Source organism: Chionomys nivalis, chromosome 15 (genome assembly GCF_950005125.1).
Source record: "Chionomys nivalis chromosome 15, mChiNiv1.1, whole genome shotgun sequence".
Classification (NCBI taxonomy): domain Eukaryota; kingdom Metazoa; phylum Chordata; class Mammalia; order Rodentia; family Cricetidae; genus Chionomys; species Chionomys nivalis.
In genome coordinates, this window is record NC_080100.1 from 68,791,073 (window position 1) to 68,810,795 (window position 19,723).

The 19,723-nt window shown below is 39.2% G+C and overlaps 1 pseudogene; it reads right to left on the bottom strand.

Annotated features, from left to right (window-relative positions):
* Nucleotides 1–4,043: 4,043 nt before the first annotated feature.
* On the bottom strand, nt 4,044–12,730 carry LOC130887224 (NACHT, LRR and PYD domains-containing protein 4C-like; annotated as a pseudogene).
* Nucleotides 12,731–19,723: the final 6,993 nt, after the last annotated feature.

Here is a 19,723-nt window from a genome sequence, read left to right on the forward strand (position 1 = left end):
GAAGCTGCACTTACTCTGATACCAAAACCACACAAAGACACAACCAAGAAAGAGAACTACAGGCCAATCTCGCTCATGAACATCGATGCGAAAATCCTCAATAAAATACTGGCAAACCGAATCCAAGAACACATTAGAAAAATTATCCATTATGATCAAGTAGGCTTCATCCCAGGGATGCAGGGCTAGTTCAACATATGAAATTCTATTAATGTAATCAATCATATAAATAAACTGAAAGATAAAAACCATATGATCATTTCATTAGATGCTGAAAAAGCATGTAACAAAATTCAACATCCATTTATGATAAAGGTATTAGAGAGATTAGGGATACAAGGGTCGTACCTAACTATAATAAAAGCTATTTATAGCAAGCCGACAGCTAAGAACAAATTAAATGGAGAGAAACTCAAAGCCATCCAACTAAAACCAGGAACACAAGGCTGTCCACTCTCTCCATACCTCTTCAATATAGTGCTTGAAGTTCTAGCAATAGCAATAAGACAACATAAGGGGATCAAGTTGATTCGAATTGGAACGGAAGAAGTTAAACTTTCATTATTTGCAGATGATATGATAATATACGTATGCGACCACAAAAACTCCACTAAAGAACTCCTACAGCTGATAAACACCTTTAGTAGCATGGCAGGATACAAGATCAATTCCAAAAAATCAGTTGCCCTGCTATACACAAAGGATAAGGAAGCAGAGAGGGAAATCAGAGAAGCATCACCCTTCACGATAGCCACAAATAGCATAAAATATCTTGGGGTAACTCTAACCAAGGAAGGAAACAATCTATTTGACAAGAACTTTAAGTCTTTGAAGAAAGAAATTGAGGAGGATACCAGAAAATGGAAGGTCTCCCTTGCTCTTGGATTGGGAGGATCAACATAGTAAAAATGGCAATTCTACCAAGGGCAATTTATAGATTCAATGCAATCCCCATTAAAATCCCATCAAAATTCTTCACAGAACTTGAGAGGACATTAATCAACTTTATATGGAAAAACAAAAAAAACAGGATAGCCAAAACAATCTTATACAATAAAGGAACTTCTGGAGTCATTACCATCCCTGACTTCAAACTCTATTACAGAGCTTCAGTATTGAAAACACCTTGGTATTGACATAAAAACATAGAAGTCGATCAATGGAATCGAGTAGAAGACCCTGATTTTAACCCACAAACCTATGAACACCTGATTTTTGATAAAGGAGCTAAAAGTATTCAATGGAAGAAAGAAAGCATCTTCAACAAATGGTGCTGGCAGAACTGGTTGTCAACCTGTAGAAGAATGAAAATAGATCCATATCTATCGTCATGCACAAAACTCAAGTCCAAATGGATCAAAGTCCTCAATATCAGTCTGAACACACTAAACCTGATAGAAGAAAAAGTGGGAAGTACTTTACAACATATGGGCACAGGAGATCACTTCCTACGTATATCCCCAGCATCACACACATTAAGGACAACATTGAATAAATGGGACCTCCTGAAATTGAGAAGCTTCTGTAAAGCAAAGGATACTGTCACTAAGACAAAAAGGCAAGCCACTGACTGGGAGAAGATCTTCACCAACCCTGCCACAGACAAGGGTCTGATCTCCAAAATATATAAAGAACTCAAGAAACTAGACTTTAAAATGCTAATTAACCCAATTACAAAAATGGGGCACTGAACTGAAGAGAGAATTCTCAACAGAAGAAATTCAAATGGCCAAAAGACACTTAAGGTCATGCTCAACCTCCTTAGCAATAAGGGAAATGCAAATTAAAACAACTTTGAGATTCCATCTTACACCTGTCAGAATGGCTAAAATCAAAAACACCAAATGATAGCCTTTGCTGGAGAGGTTGTGAAGGAAGGGGCACACTCATCCATTGCTGGTGGGAATGCAAACTTATGCAACCACTTTGGAAATCAGTGTGGCGATTTCTCAGGAAATTTGGAATCAATCTACCCCAAGATCCAGTAATATCACTCTTGGGAATATACCCAAGAGATGCCCTATCATATGACAAAAGTATCTGTTCAACTATGTTCATAGCAGCATTGTTTGTAATAGCCAGAACCTGGAAACAACCTAGATGCCCTTCAATGGAAAAATGGATGAAGAAAATGTGGAATATATACATATTAGAACACTACTCAGGGGTAAAAAACAATGAAATGTGAATTTTGCATGCAAATGGATGGAAAAAGAAAACACTATCCTGAGTGAGGTATACCAGACCCAAAAAGATGAACATGGGATGTACTCACTCATAACTGGTTTCTAGCCATAAATAAAGGACATTGAGCATATAATTTGTTGTAGTGGGGAGCTGCGGGCTGCGTTCCTGCTGCCCCAGCTCCTGGTCGCCTGGCTAGCTCATGCCCCAAAATAACAACACAGAAACTCTATTCATTTAAACACTGCTTGACCCATTTCTGTTCATGTGTGTAGCACCCTAAGGTGCACTTACCGGGAAGATTCTAGCCTAAGTCCATCCTGGGTCAGAGCTTCATCGCATCTGCTCTGGAGAGGAGAGCATGCTGTCTGTCTCTCAGAGGAGCTGTCCTGCATCTGAGCTCACTTCCTCTTCCTCCCAGCATTCTGTTCTGTTTACTCCACCCACCTATGTTCTAACCTATGAGGGCCAAGCAGTTTCTTTATTTTTAACCAATGACCTTCCTCCATCAATTTGTGATCCTAGAGAAGCTAAATAAGAAGGTGAACCCAAAGAAAAACATATAGTCATCTGCCTGGATAGGGGAAGTAGACAAGATTGCCGGGCAAAAACTGGCAACTTGCAGGTAAGGTGGCATGGGGCTAAGGGGAAATGGGGTGAGAAACGTGAGAAAGGGAGGATGGGGGGAACTTGGGGGAATAGGATGGTTGGGATATAGGAAGGGTGTATACAGGAACAGAGAAATATATATCCTAGTTAAGGGAGCCATCTTAGGGTTGGCAAGAGACTTGACTCTAGAGGGACTCCCAGGTGTCCAGGGAGATGTCCCCAGCTGGTACCTTGGGCAACTGAGGAGAGGGACCCTGAAATGACCCTATCCTATAGCCATACTGATGAATATCTTGTATATCACCTTAGAACCTTCATCTGGCAATGGATCGAGATAGAGACAGAGACCCAATTTGGAGCAATGGTGTGAGCTCTTAAGGTCCAAATGAGGAGCTGAAGGAGGGAGAACATGAGCAAGGAAGTCAGGACTACGAGGGGTGCACCCACCCACTGTGACAGTGGAACTGATCTATTGGGAGCTCACCAAGGTCAGCTGGACTGGGACTGAATAAGCGTGGGATGAAACCGGACTCTCTGAACATGGCGGACAATGAAAGTTGATGAGAAGTGAAATACAATGGCACTAGGTTTCGATCCTAATACATGAATTGGCTTTGTGTGAGCCTAGCCTGTTTGGATGCTCACCTTCCTGGACCTAGATAGAAGTGGAAGGACTTCCCACAGGGCAGGGAATTTGGACTGCTCTTCAGTACCTACAGGGAGGGGGATGGAGTGGGTAGAGGTAGAGAGGAGTGGGGAGAGGGGGTGGGGAGCTGGGGGAGGGGGAGAGGAGTGGGTAGAGGGGGCGATGTGTGGGAGGACAGGGAGAGAAATGGGAAATGGGGAGGAGGCGGAAATTTTAATTAAAAAGAATAAAATAAAGAAAAAAAAGAAATATAGGTTAATAGATAATCATCTATAATAGTCAAGCTTGTAGTCATATTAGTTAGATTTTTCTAGATGTATAGAGGCATAGTTCAGTTAGATTGGTATTTTTCAAATGTTTCAGAGACCTTCAGTATATGGCATTTAAAATGTTTAAAAGCTTAAGACATTCATGACAGTGAGACACATCTGCTCCTGGCAAAACCAATCTACTTCAAGAGAAAGATGGGCATTGAAGAGGCTCCTTATAGAGTTGGTTAGCCACTAGGGCAAGAAACTGCTCTTGTCTCGACTGTTGCATAAACTGGACATACAGGACCCACGAAGCAATGACTGCTGAACTTGCCTAAAGGTGAGACAATCCTTCAGCATTCCTGTTTCCTGAAAGAGTCTGCCAGAAATTCTGCAGGACACAGAAGAAAATGACAGAAAACTGCCAATATAGGTGGAACTGTCTTTGAAATTTCTTGCTTCATGGAAAAGTCTGCTGGATACTATCAGCCTGTGGGCTGAAGATGGATGCCCCAATGGTATCGATGAACTTTGGTTTACTGTCCAGGCAGTGAGATGTCTCTGTCAATTCTAGAGTTTTGGAAGTTATTTATAATTCACTTTCTATTTTCTTAGGTAATATTATATCATTCTGGAGTCTTTGATGGAGTTTAACAATTTATAGTTAATCTTGTCTACTTCCCCTATTCAGGCAGATGCCTATACGTTTTTCTTTGGGTTCATTTTCTTATTTAGCTTCTCTAGGATCACAAATTATATGCTCATTGTCCTTTATTTATGGCTAGAAACTCATTATGAGTGAGTACATCCCATGTTCCTCTTTTTGGGTCTGAGATACCTCACTCAGGATAGTGTTTTCTATTTCCATCCATTTGCATGCAAAATTCGAGAAGTCATTGTTTTTTACCGCTGAGTAGTACTCTAATATGTATATATTCCACACTTTCTTCATCCATTCCTCCATTGAAGGGCATCTAGGTTGTTTCCAGTTTCTGGCTATTACAAACAATGCTGCTATGAACATAGTTGAACAGATACTTTTGTCATATTATAGGGCATCTCTTGGGTATATTCCCAATAGTGGTATTACTGGATCTTGGGGTAGATTGATCCCAAATTTCCTGAGAAATCGCCACACTGATTTCCAAAGTGGTTGCACAAGTTTGCATTCCCACTAGCAATGGATGAGTGTGCCCCTTCCTTCACAACCTCTCCAGCAAAGGCTATCATTGGTGTTTTTGATTTTAGCCATTCTGACAGGTGTAAGATGGAATCTCAAAGTGGTTTTAATTTGCATTTCCCTTATCACTAAGGAGGTTGAGCATGACCTTAAGTGTCTTTTGGCCATTTGAATTTCTTCTGTTGAGAATTCTCTGTTCAGCTCAGTGCCCCATTTTTTAATTGGGTTAATTAGCATTTTAAAGTCAGGTTTCTTGACTTCTTTATATATTTTGGAGATCAGACCTTTGTCTGTTGCAGGGTTGGTGAAGATCTTCTCCCAGTCAGTGGGTTCCATTTTTGTCTTAATGACAGTATCCTTTGCTTTACAGAAGCTTCTCAATTTCAGGAGGTCCCATTTATTCAATGTTGTCCTTAATGTCTGTGCTGCTGGGGATAGGGGAAGTAGACAAGATTGCCGGGCAAAAACTGGGAACTTGCGGGTGAGGTGGCCTGGGGTTAAGGGGAAATGGGGTGAGAAACGTGAGAAGGGGAAGATGTGAGTAGCTTGGGGGAATGGGATGGTTGGGATATAGGAAGGGTGGATACAGGAGCAGTGAAGTATTTATCCTAACTAAGGGAGCCATCTTAGGGTTGGCAAGAGACTTGACTCTAGAGGGGCTCGCAGGTGTCCAGGGAGATGTCCCCAGCTGGTACCTTGGGCAACTGAGGAGAGGGAACCTGAAATGACCCTATCCTATACTGATGAATATCTTGCATATCACCTTAGAACCTTCATCTGGTGATGGATCTAGATAGAGACAGAGACCCAATTTGGAGCAACGGTGTGAGCTCTTAAGGTCCAAATGAGGAGCAGAAGGAGGGAGAACATGAGCAAGGAAGTCAGGACTACGAGGGGTGCACCCACCCACTGTGACAGTGGAACTGATCTATTGGGAGCCCACCAAGGCCAGCTGAACTGGGACTGAATAAGCATGATGTGAAACTGGACTCTGTGAACATGGCGGACAATGAAGGCTGATGAGAAGCCAAGGACAATGGCACTAGGTTTCCATCCTAATACATGAACTGGCTTTGCGGGAGCTTAGCCTGTTTGGATGCTCACCTTCCTGGGCCTAGATAGAAGTGGGAGGACCTTGGTCTTCCCGCAGGGCAGGGAATTTGGACTGCTCTTCAGTATTGAGAGGGAGGGGGAATGGAGTGGGGGGAGGAGAAAAGGAGTGGGGATAGGGGAGGGGAGTGGGGGGAGGGGGCAATATGTGGGAGGAGGGGGAGGGAAATGGGAAACGGGGAGCAGGTGGAAATTTTAATTAAAAACGAATAAAAAAGAAAAAATATATAATTATAGTTTTCCTTAGTATGATAAAAGATAAAGTAGATATAAATATTATAACTGTAATTCTTGCTTGATAACTGTTTTATTATATGTAATTTTACCATGTTAAAGTTCAAACCTTCTTTCTATTAATCAGAAAAGGGGAGGTGGTGTGGGAGTCCCCTCTATGTGTTGTTTTCATTAGTTAATGAATAAAGAAACTGATTTGCCTTGATACGGTAGAACTTAGCTGGGTCTGGAAAACTCAACAGCATGCTGCGGGAAAGAAAGCAGAGTCAGGAAGACGCTATGGATTCACCCCTGGAAATAAATGTCCTGAGACTTTTCTGGTAGGCTATGACCTCGTGGTGATATCCAGATTAATAGAAATAAGTTAACCTAATATGTAAGAGTTAGCCAATAAGAAGTTAGAGCTAATGGGCCAAGCATTGATTTAATTAATACAATTTCTGCGTGATTATTTGGGAGCTAAGCTAGCTGGGTGGCCGGACAAACAAGCAGCTTTCTGATGTGAGAGTCTTCTGTTTTGTGTTGATTTCATTGGTTAAATATAGAAACTGCCTTGGCCCTTTAATAGGACAGAAAATTAGGTAGGCGGAGTAAACAGAACAGAATGCTGGGAGAAAGAAGCCAAGTCAGTCACCATGATTCTCCTTTTCGAGGCAGACGCAGGTTAGGATCTTACCAGTAAACTACCACCTTGTGGTGGTACACAGATTATTAGAAATGGGTTAATCTAGATGTGAGAGCTAGCCAGTAAGAGGCTAGAGCTAATGGTCCAAGCAGTGTTTAAAAGAATACAGTTTCCATGTAATTATTTCGGGGCATAAGCTAGCTGGTGGCCAGGAGCCGGACGGCAGGAACGCGGCCCGCAGCTCCTTCAACAACCTTCCCTTGTAACACAGTTGATATAAGGTACATCTGTGCTGTTGCAGAGCCTTACACAAAATAACCAACTCATTGCAGTCCAAGGTATTCTCCAGCAGGTTGATTGCCCACAGGGTCTGACTTGGGTAAAACCAGAATAAGGTCCTCACAACAGGCACCAGTTAGCCCACAGGCTTCCTGTAATGCCATATTATTTGTCTTTTTATAAGTAAATCTTTCCTGAAGATCAGATGCAAAGTTAAAGTCACTAGAGGTCAGATAATGCTGACACACACCTTTAATCCCAGGATTTGGGAGTCAGAGTCAAAGGGATCTTTCTTCATTCTAGGCTACCCTGTCTTACACAAGATCAGAGCAGAAACAAATCCAGGTAGTTGTGGCCCACACCTTTAATTGCATTCTTGAGGAGTCACACACATTTAATTTCAGTAGCAGAGCGAGTATAAAATGGGAGGAGAGAGAGGCTCTGTCTGCTTAGTTTGTGGTCACCCAGCCTTGGTAGAGCTAAAACTTCTTTATTGACTTGGTTGCCTTGCTTTTCTGGGTTTCCAGTTGAACCCCAATTTCTGTCTCTGGGTTTTTATTATTTGTGCTACATTTGGTTCCCAATGTTTGGAGCACAAATTCACACAAAATAAGCCATTTTTCATGAGGCTTTTTAGTGAACAACACAGGCCAGGGTTGAACATGGGGCTCCCACCAGAGCTACACATGGAGCCTCAACCTAGATTTGTTTTTAGTTTTTAAATATCATTCTCATCTCTCTCTCTCTCTCTCTCTCTCTCTCTCTCTCTCTCTCTCTCTCTCTCTCTCTCCCATCAGTTGTAGGCTCTCCCTAAATCCCATTCTTGGGATGCTGCCAAACTAGGTTTGAGTCTCTGTTTTCTGCAGTGAACCATGAGCATGCCTAACAATGACCTTTGACGTCTCCAAAACGAGGATGGGGTCCTACAACAATGACTCCTCCAGGACTCTGATGTCATCACTAAGTTGGAAAACAATTTGAAGATTGGCTTTAGACTACAAACTGATCAGAATAATTTTAAGGTGTCTAGCTGAGATGATTTAGCCTAATAGATTAGCCCGGACTTGAAATAAGCCTTGCACTTTTCCACTATGAATAGATTGGACAAAAATGATACAGCTTCCTCTTGCAGGACTTGACAATAACCAAAATTTTTATTTTCAGGATCCCCTATAGATGCTGTCACCCCCAGAGAGCAGGAAGTAAACTGAGAAATGCCTACATTCCCAAAAGGTGTGTTAGGTGGTGTTTGGTTGTTCAATGGATATTTTTAGATTGTTTAGGGGGTTACTTACAAATTACTATTGGTAATCGTCAGGGAAAGAGTTGAAATAGAGGAAATTAGATTCCAGGTTCTTTCTTTTAAAAGAAAAAAAGGGAATATATATGATAGGGGAGATTATTGAATTTACTCTGAAAAGAAAAAAGGGGAGATATAGATGTGATAAGATATAAAGATAGGTGTTTAATCTATTTTTAAAAAAACAATTACTAGTTTTAAACGTTTACATTGGATTGGACTTTTTTATATTGCATACAAATTGCTTTGTATATTGATACAAATTTGAGATTAATTTGTTAAAACATACTGTACATACATTTCTAATCATGTAACATAAGGTATTGTACCTAAATTGTAAATTTCTAGTTCTTGAAAATTATTATTACCAACTGTTTAGGATAAGAAGGAAATACAAGTTAGGAGTTAATCACCTAGTATAATTGAACTTGTAATCATATTAGGTATGTTCTCAAGGTCAAACAAAGAGATATTTTAGATCAGATTATGGCATTTAAGACGTTATAATAACCAAAGTTCTTTTTTTTTTTTTTTTTTTTTTTTTTTGGACAATGAGACATGTCTGCTCCTGGCAGCACCAATCTACTTCAGAGAAGATAATGGGAATCAAAGAAACTTCACATGGAGTTTACCAGCTTTGTGGCAAAAGTAAGCTACTGGGCAAGCCTTGCCTTGACTTCTGGCAGTATGTTGTCTTAAATAGGCAAGCAAGACACAAAAGAAAGTGACTTCCAAACATTGTCAAGACAATAAAAGACAGCCTTTCAGAATATCCTGCTTCATAGAAAAGTCTATTAGATATGCTAGGCTTGTAAACCAAAGATGGATACCCCAGTGTTGCAGAAGAATATTGGGTGACTGTCTAGGTAGCCAACCATTTCTGTCATTACTCACATTTTTGTTCACACTTCCTGCTTGCTCAATTGAAATATTATCTCCTTCTTGAGGTAGCTGAAGACGTTATAGTTACAGTCCCCTTTGTTTACAAAGACTCAGAAAAGAAATTCACTAAAGAAATGTAATGCATATAAGGTTGAGAGATATCAAAAGATAGTCGTGGATGGTAATGCAAGTTGTGGTGAAAAGTAAATTAGGTACAAAAACTTGAGCTCACCAAGAAAAGATAGATGTGAAGTATTTCCTTTGATTTTGTCAAATGCAAATGGACTAGATATTGTTGATGTATTTGTTTTCTGTATATATTGTTTATAGTTATTATACTTATTGTATATAGTTTTTCTTATATTATGTATAACTTTTTCTTATTTTAGTCAAAAATGGGGAAATGTCGTGGTATATTATTTGTATTTTGATAAATAAATCTTACCTGAAGACAAGAGGCAAAGCTAAAGCCACTAGAGGTCAGGCAATAGTGATACTCACCTTTAATCCCATGATTTGGGAGACAGAGTCAAATGGATCTCTGTGATCTCAGGTCTACCCTTGGCTACACAAGAACAGTGCAGAAACAAATCCAGGTGGTGGTGGCTCACATCTTTAATTACTGTCTTAGGGAGTCACACACCTTTAATTTTAGTAGTAGATGTTCTGTCTGTGGTCTTTCAGCCTTGGTAGAGTTAAGAATTCTTTAGTGGCTTGGCCACTTTGCTTTTCTTGTTTTCAGGCTGAACCCCAATTTCTGTCCCTGGGTTTTTTACTATGCATGCTATGGCTTCCAACCTGAGATTCTCTGGTAGTTGGGCCGTTTGATAGCGTCACACAGAACCTTTATGCCAATGTCTTCTATCTTATTGTTGGAAACCTGGAGGCTTCTCAGGTTTTGGTTTCTGCTGAGGACTTCATCCAGGTCTCAGCAGGTGCTAGTGGTGTTGAGAAATGCCTCTAACAAAGTGACTTCAGGACACTGTCCAGGAGACTCAGAATCTTACAGAGAACCTTTAGTCCTTCATCCTTCAGGTCACTGGAGCTGATGTCTAGGTGCCTGGGGGTTTTGTTTCACTTAAGAACATCAGAAAGGTAATCCCAACACTGCTCACTGAGGGAGCACTTGGACAGTACTACATGCTTCAGACTGCAGTCTGGATGGCACAAAGCCTTGCACAAGAGTACATCCCTTTGTCCAAGTTGTTCGATGCAACATTAAGATGCTTCAATGTCTTGCTTCTAGTCAGGTAGAGGCAAAGATCTTACAGTTATCAGGGAAAAGCTGGCAACCTGCCACTAGCAGCTTTTCTATATTGCATTCTCCCTGGCCCAAGGAACAGTTTCTTGCAGGAGAGGAATGTGATGCTGAGGTTTAAGTGCTGCAGTTTACAGTTCTGTGTCAATGGCTCAAAGAACATGTGGTTATCATACAAGAAGGACATGCTATTTTCTTTGAGTACTTGAGGGGTACAACTGGGATGTCTCAGATGATTATACAAAACCAAAAGAAAAAAATCTAATTTATTGAGATTAGTGTCTTTCACCTGGAGTACCTGGACTTGCTTACTACTTTCTCGCATGGAACAGACATCTTGTCAACAAATCTGTTGCTTTTCCATATAGCTATATTCTTGTTCTTTCTGCAGGACATCTTGGATTGAAAAGAAGAATTTCTTGAGTATAGAACAGTACTTTAAGCAGTAGGCAGCTACAATCTCAGCAAAATTATCCTAAGCCACAAACGTAATCTGCTGCTTGAAGTTCATCATCTGCATGACAAAGGCTTCATCCTCCATCTCAAACAGACAGTAAAACAACTTCATGCCATCTACTTGTTCCTTGTTGACTCTTAGTCATTTCCATACAACTTCTCTTTTACCTCCTGGGACAAATAGTAGCCAAAAAATGCCTCTAGCTTTTCTTGTTCCAGTTGGTATAAAAGGCCAAAGACAAAAAGGGCCCCCAAATCCTCTTTGAATTGACTTTCTTTAGAAACCTAAACAGGAACGTCTGTATACATTGAACATCCTTACTAGCATAGTTTCTGTGGCTTTACACCAAATAAAAGATGGCAGCCGAGAATTCCTGGATGGATAAGAATGTGTAAAAATTCTTGAAGTCCCTGTTCGTCAGAAGTATTTTGATGTTCAGCAGTGTGGGAATGTCTGAGTTGACAGTCCCATAATTCCCGCCCCAGATCATCCTTGTTAAATGCAAATTTGTCAGTCCACTTGCCCTCAGCAGCTAGGGAACACAGGACCCAGGGCAGGTCTTGCTTTTCCTTACTCGATTAATGGGCACTTTGGGAAATGAACAAATTGAAGATGTAAGTGGTGTACATCAGCAGACAGAGGCCAGGTCTCATCCCTTCTCTGTCTCACTTTTTAGACAAGTAGAATCACCCAACTGAGCAAAGGGCAAAGGGACCTGACATACTGCGAATACCTGCTTGTTTCCTCTCACCGATCTGAAGACTTCCTGGACTCTGTTCTAATCTTGGAACAAACTTCAGAAATTCATCCACCTACGGCTTTCATCACTTCCCATCTTTATTTTCATTTCTGTGTAGTCCTGATCACCAGTTTATTAAAAGTGTCTAGAGTAGCTGTGATTAGGAGAGAGGCTTCTGGGAGTATCTCCCTCCTGAGCAAACTACTCAGCAGTATAGTCACTGCTGCTTCTCAATACAATTATCACACAGCTCCAATTCTGATTTAATGAAATCACAATTTAGCCCTTCCAAGATATCAATGATAAATGAGAGTTTCTCAGGTTGGGTTATTATTTCCATGATGGGAGCTGAGGAGCTGGGATACTCTCTGGACATCAGTTGGACCAGGCTTATTGTCTTCAATTGCTAAACTTCTTGACATTAGAAGTAAAAGATGTAGGAGAATTTCTTCTGAAACACCAGGCCTTCTGACCAGGTCAGCACTAACTTTTCCTACATCAGTGTCTTGCTGATTCCTGCCACTCCTTTCAGGAGCACCGTGTGTGGCTTCTTGGTTGTCTTTGATACAAAAAGGTGCTCAAAACAACTGCATTTATCCTGGGTGAATTTCTGCTTCAGAAAATCCTGAACTGGGATGTTGAACTTTCTGGACCAATTCCAGGTCAGCTTCATCTTCAAATGAGCTTGATCTATCATTGAATGTCCAGCAATCTCTCTTGCTGCCCACTCACTGAGATCCTTCCTATTGATCTTCTTGAAGGTTTTGAAGGTTGCATCCCAGGCTTTCTTCTCAGAATAGTTCATCAGTAAGTTTTTAAGGTCTTCCCAAGATGTTTTCTTCACTTCGGTTCAAGGAATCTTTCAGCCCATACTGCATGATCTCCTGCTTGAGGACTTCCTTAAACTTCATGAATTCTTCCTGTTTAGTTCTTCTAGGTATCATTTAAAGCCATACTCAGGAAGGAAAGACACCATTCCATCTTAAAGTAGAATTGACGAGTCTTCAGAGAGACAAGTGCCAGGAGTCAGACACAGGATTTTTAAAAGGATGGGGGAGAGCCAGATTAAAGTTGGTGGGATTGTCATTGGATCCAGTCCAAGTAAGTGTTGAAGGGTTCAGTCTAGTAGCAAATTTTGTTTTTCCTTAAAAAAAATTAAATAGAAGTACTGCAAAGTGTCTTGACTACCCTACTAAACTACGTCCAAATAGGCACAACATGGGGTGTCAACTGTTCTTGGTGGGTCAAGGCATGACAAAGGAAAAAGAGGAGAAAAAAATTAGTGCTCTTTTTAGACATTAACATAGAAGCATTAATATAGAAGCAATTTTTAAAAATTGTTTAGCTCTTGGGGATTGGAGCATTTTGGTTCTGTCACTAGAACTAAATAAAATAAAACAAATAAAACTAAATGAATTAACTAATGGTTTTCAAAGTGACTTTTTAAATGTTATTTTATTTGGTCATCTTCCAAACACTTAAGCAAGCTAGACAAAATGTTATTACCTTCCATTTACAAACAAAGAGGCTGATATTGGAAAATATTAAAGGGCTGTCCAAGAGCACTCAGCAGTCCTTTATTGGAACCAGAAACAGGATCCTGATAATGAGCTGGAACATTGTTCATCTGTATTACTGCTCCTAACTCCCTTAAATATTCATTCAGTAACTACAACAGACTCAGCTTCACTGCCCTGGAGTCAACTAGTGTTACCATTTATTTGTTTCAGATGCTTTTTGCTTTTGGTGTTTTAAGGCAGTTTTGTAAGTGCATCTCCCACTGTCAGCTCTTACCTTTTCTCTTCCTTCCACCCCACAGGCAGGAGTCACTACACTCTTGAAATGGTAGATAGTAATTTCATGAAATGATCTATATATTTTTCCATGTGCTTGTCTCCATGAACCTATAAAGTATCTTATATTTCAAAAATGTAAACACATGGCATCATATATGTGGTCCTTCCTATGTAGCAGTGTATATCTGAGATCTATCTATGTCAGTCTAGTTATTTATTTCCATAGCTATACCACATTCCATATCTGAATAAAGTACTGTTTCTTTACTCATTCATTATTTATGTTCAGATGTTTTCATTATTTTAAAATAACTCCTTAATGAACATCTTTGTACAATTTTTTTTCTGATCACCAAAATAAGAATTTCTTGAGGACTGCAGGAGATAACAGAATTATAATGTGTTATATATATTTTCACTTTTATGAGTATTGTTCAAGTACTTCTAGTTTAGCAGTTTGATCTTCTACAAGCAATATATAAATTTTCTTCTTCTGTTTTATATTTTGTGATTAATATTGTCTTCAATTTATTGATTTAGACATCATTTTATTTTTAAATTAAAATATAATTTTATTATTTTATCCCTTTCTTTTCTCCTTATAATTGTTTCCATGCACCACCTTTGCTCTATCTGTAATTCATGGAATTTATTTCTTTTATTGTTATTGCATATATATGGGTATATAATACATATATGTATATGTATGTATATATATGTATATATATATATATATATATATATATATATTACAAATATAACCTGTTCAGTTTTATAATGTTATCTGTACATATATAATTTTAGAGCTGACCATTTAGTATTAAGTAAGCAATTTGGGGGCTTTTACCTGAGGAAGACTATTTATTCACTTTGAATATCCTAGTTGCCTATAGTTCTTTATTGAGGCTCCATGAGATGTCTCCCTTCCATGTTAGCATATCTATTGCTGTGATCCTTGTTCAGGTCTTATTTAGACAGTTTATGTTGTTGAGACTTCATGAGAGTAGCTTCCCTGTCATTTCTAGGAGACATCACCTCACAGTAAACATCCTGATCTTCTGTCTCTTACAATCTTTCCATCCTCTCTTCCACAATGATCCCTGATCATTAGGTACAGGAGTTGTGTAGTAGGTACATCATTTAGGGATGAGCACTCTAGAGTCACTTGTTCTTTGTACTTTGATGGGTTGTGGTTTTCTGTAATAATCTCTCTCTGTTGCAAGGACATATTTCTTTGGTGGTGGTAAGACTAAATTTATCTGTGGGCATAAGGTTAAATATTTAGAATGTAGTTAGGAACTATGCTGAGTTGGTAAGTAGTAGTTGTATGTATCCTCCAAGATGTGTAATTCACTAGCACCTGGTAGTTGGTTGCATTCCCAATACTAGGCATAATTTTCCTCCTATTTAGAGGCTTTTAAATTCAATTACAGAGCTATTGGCTTCCACCAAGCTATGTATACCTCAATTGCACCCTTAGGGATAAAATACCATTCTTGTCATTACTTAGTTCATAGGCATCATGACTGGGTAAGTCTATTGGTTGTTTCTCTCTCTTGGAAGCTTGTATGGTGTCTTCTGGCACCATGAAATCTATCCCTCAACACAGAATCTTTAAGGTCAGAATCAGTTCAGATCTTGTGTCCCAAGTACATGGTGTCTTTAAAAATAGGAACTTCCTTCAACCTCTGGATGACAAGGACAATAGCAATCAACTATGTGTTGAAAATGTCTTGGACAATCATAACCAACTACTCAAAATGTGGCTTCTTGTGCCTGGTTTTAGGGAATTTTTGTTAGTCTCTTGTTCTTTGGAGAAGCACTGTTAGCCAAGATAGAAAAAAATTATTTAAACTATATATGTATATAAAGACTTCTATATAATTTTAGGTAGATAGATAATGATATGATTCTTTATGACTTTTCCAGACATCCTTACTGTTATTTTACCCCCACCTTTCCTTCTTCTGTATGTATTTCCACACCCAACATACTGATTAAAGCTACCAATTTCCCCCTTCTCATCACTTGTACCCCACTATTGCTCTCAATTCTATGGTACTATTTTACTCTTCTGGTTTCTGCAGTTATTCCATGTTATATACTCACATCTGAAGATTTGGACCTAGAAACCATAGATGAGAGAAAACTCATCATTTCTGCTTTACTTCACTCAATATGACCTTTTTCAGTTACATACATTTACACGCAAATTTTACAATTTACTTTTTATTTACAACTGAATATTAGTACTAATGGTTAAGTGCCACGTCTTTATTATCTACTTGTCAGTTGGATGATATTGTCTACTTTTATATGGGCTTCTCCTTAAATTCCAGTGGAAGATAATAATTTTTCTTAGTTTCAATTTGATTACTAGCAAATTTGTCTGCATTTGTTTATGCTCGTTTGCCATTAAAATACCTTTTCCCACAAGTTACTTGAACTTGTACTTCACTTGTTAGTTCTAGCCTTTTGTTTATAGAAGGGTGGACTGCTGTCTTAATATTCAGCCAAAGGCTTTCTGGAATGTGGAACATTAGTGTCCATCAAATTGAGAGTAGCAGTAATTAGAAAGCCTTTAGGAGAATCTGTTGTGTATACCCAGGAGTTATAGATTTTCTTTTCAGGAATGACACTACATAGTATTTTCTTATATGAAACTCTCCAACAACAGTATGGGGCTAAGTTAGAAAGTAGAAAGAACCAACTTAGAAGATAAATGGCATGGGAATTTCTTGTCTTCCACACTAGAGTAGGCAGGTTTAAATCATATTTCAGAAAGACATTTTATGAACTTGCTTCTAGGAAAGGAGATAATACAATAAAGAGGCTTGGATGTACTTCTTGAGTCAAGACACAGGGTACAAGCAGCAACCTGGAAAGCCATTATTGCAATGAAGATGCTGCATAGTTGGGGTGGGGTCTGCCACCTACATGACTCCAGCAGTCAAGTTTCAGTAGAACTTTGGAGATGTTCTCCAGTTGTACTCGGTTTACTATACAAAGAAACACTGCAGATACTGGTGGGGAAAGCGCTTCAATGACAAGAAGAAGTTAAAGGGAAACAATCAAGCATGAAAACAGGAATATTATTAAGTTTATTTTCTCCAAAATGTTTTAAGGGATAAATTTAGGGAAGGAGATAACTATTACCACCCCAGAACTAAAACTATACATAATGTATGCACAGTAGAGGAGTAGAGGCCTGGAGGGGATAAATGTATACTGAACATCCAGCCTATGCAATACTCTATTGGAGGGCCCGGGTCTGCTACTGCTTCTGGGGTTCATCTTGAGGACAGTTTCTGGTCAGCCAACTAAAACATTCTGTTTGTTCCTGTGCTCCCTCTGCCCTCCCCCCCCCCCCCCCCGGGATTTGCTGTAGGGCATTTTTTACTCCATCTTTGGTGTGGTAGTTTCCCACCTGCCTGAGGGGAATTCCTTAAGCAGCAGGAGGTATATAAGGATTTCCCCAAAGTTGAATAAATGGTATTCAGCTGATCTCCTTTCGAATGACCCAGGTCTCTTGTGTGTTCTTTCAATATCCAGGCCCTTGCCTGGCTCATGTATGAGACAGTGGTGCGCGAACTGTACCAAAAGGGTAACACAAAATATGGTGTTACACTCTATGACCAAGCAACTTTTTGTTTCCAAAGAAAATATAAAGATGGTTCAACATCTGAAAATCTCACTTAGTTTTAATATGTTTACCATTATAAAGAAAAGTCATGCAGCAACAAAATACAAGAAGTAATTTTTTTTTGCTCACATCTATCCTATGGTAAGATTGTGGTAGGAAAGTATAAAATAAATAGCCATGAATCTGGCTGTTTCTGGAGCCTGGTGACCTTCTAGTAGACAGCTCTGTCTTCAGTGAAGGGAGAGAAATACATCTTAGCTTTGAATGAAAACAGGGATTGTTCTTAATTCAACTGTCTATCTCAGGTTGTATTATATCCACAGAGTCCATAGGGAGCTTGGGGACCAAACATTAAGGGATGCTTTTTAGAAACATATTAGCAAAGATGGGCATATAGGGGAGGAAAACTGAGCAAAGGAAGACTTGAGATGGAGTCTAGTGTTGGCCTCATCTGTAGGATAAGGTTACCCCACACTGCTACAAGCAAAGTGGCTCCTCCTAGAGCCACAAGATTGGCTGCCTTGGTATCCTTTCTTTCTTACCCAGATAAAATGGTGCCTGTCAGTCAAAGGCAATTCTAAAAGAATTCTCAAAGAGCCTTTCAGGGACAAACTTCACAGCAGCTACAGAATGTGTGCCACCCCAGTAAAGGGGGCAGGATATGGGATATTCTAGAGTTGAACATACTGAACTGCTGAATTTCTGAATCAAGATTGCATATCAGAACTTGACATAGTTATAGAAATTTTTATATACTATCTCTACTCTGAAAATAATCACATGGCTGCCTATGTGTATTATTATTTGGGGACAGGATTGATATTCCATAACTAAAATAAACAGCAAAGTGGAAAACAAAACCTAAATGCATGTATATGCTATATCTAATGAGTGTTGCTTCTTGGTATACTATTCATGTATGCACATTCATACATGTATCATGGGCACCTGCATACATATTCCATTGTATACTAGGTCAAATACATGTATCTCTCTCTTATACTTGCATAACAATGTGTTTCATGTACTATCCTATATTCTATAGTTTAGAAAATGATAAATTCTTACAATGATCTTGTAAGCAGCCATTGTTAACATAATTTCTGTATAACTATTAATATCTATAAAGTTATTTTTGCCATAGAAAAGCTGTAGACAGTTCTAACATTTCCCTGTCAGCATTCTGCTTTTCTGTACTTGAGAAAGTTGAAAAGAGGGCACTTCTTTTCCTGCCAAAGCTCTGGAAACACTTTGTCCCTGGAGTGGACTTTCAGTCAAATAAGAATCTCCATAGGAATGGAAAAAAATCACACACTCTGTTCCAGGATTGTGTCTGCCAGATCAGAGTGTTGTGCTTCGGATTTCTACCATTTCATCAATTATCAATCCAAAGATCAACTTTGGTACTGCAGATGACGGCACATCATGAGGGAAATGTGTCCCCTGACATCTTCGTCAGGTTAGTATCTGAAGATGAGATATTTGTATCCCTAGTACCTCAAATTTTGCACCAAACCAGAACTTCCTGTTAGAAGTTCCCCTGCCAACTTTCCTTTATTAAAAAGATGTTCCTTTCCATGCCCAAGGATAACATTCTGGAAAGGGATACCCATGTAGCTGTATTTGACCACAGTCCTAAGGAATTCAACAGGATCCCACAGAATTTCAAACAACGCGTATTGCAGTTCCCAAGCAGAGGATGGTCATAGCAAGAACAGAAAATATTCCAGAACCTTATGCTGTGACAAGAGCTTGAAATATCAAGATAATGAAGGTTGCTGTTCATCACCAGTGCCCAAGGTATACAATACATTTTATCATACATTAACTAGCAAAAACATGCTTCTTTGGAAGCTGTGAAAACTGACTGACCATTAAAATTTGTTATTTAGTCTGCTGCAAAGAAAAATAACACAGGGCTTCGCGCCCCTCATTTAGGAGTTTATATAAGCACAGTGGGTACTGCTAGACATAAACAGCATCCCCTGCTTCTGCAGCTCAGTCAGCTCTGCTAGCACTCAAAGTCTGCAGACACACACTGCGTCATTGTTTCAAAGCACATCTTGTAGTGCCAGACAACAGGCAAACACTAACCAAGTTCAAGGTGGAGGCATGTTTGTTTTCTGTGGTCCAGAAACCTTTTCCGTTTGCTTGAATAAGACACTGTCTAAAAGCAATTTCCTTTCTCTTTGCCTGGCTTCTTGAATGGTAAATTATTAATATCATCAGAGATATTGATACAATGACAAGAGAAAAATGATCTCACTACACTGAGCAAAGGAAAAAATTCTTAAAAATGAACACAAATCCATCCTAAGGAACTCAAAGTTGTAGTTTGTCACTGTTTGGTAACCCCTTCCCCATTTCTGGATTTCTAACTTTGAATTATAAAGACGATTCACCTAAGGATATCTTTAAATTTACATCACTGCTCAGGGGAGATCATGAAATGATGAAGAATGATAGACAAAATTAAATTGAACTTTCTGAAAAAAACAATTCACAACCCTTTGTTTATGAATGTGACTGT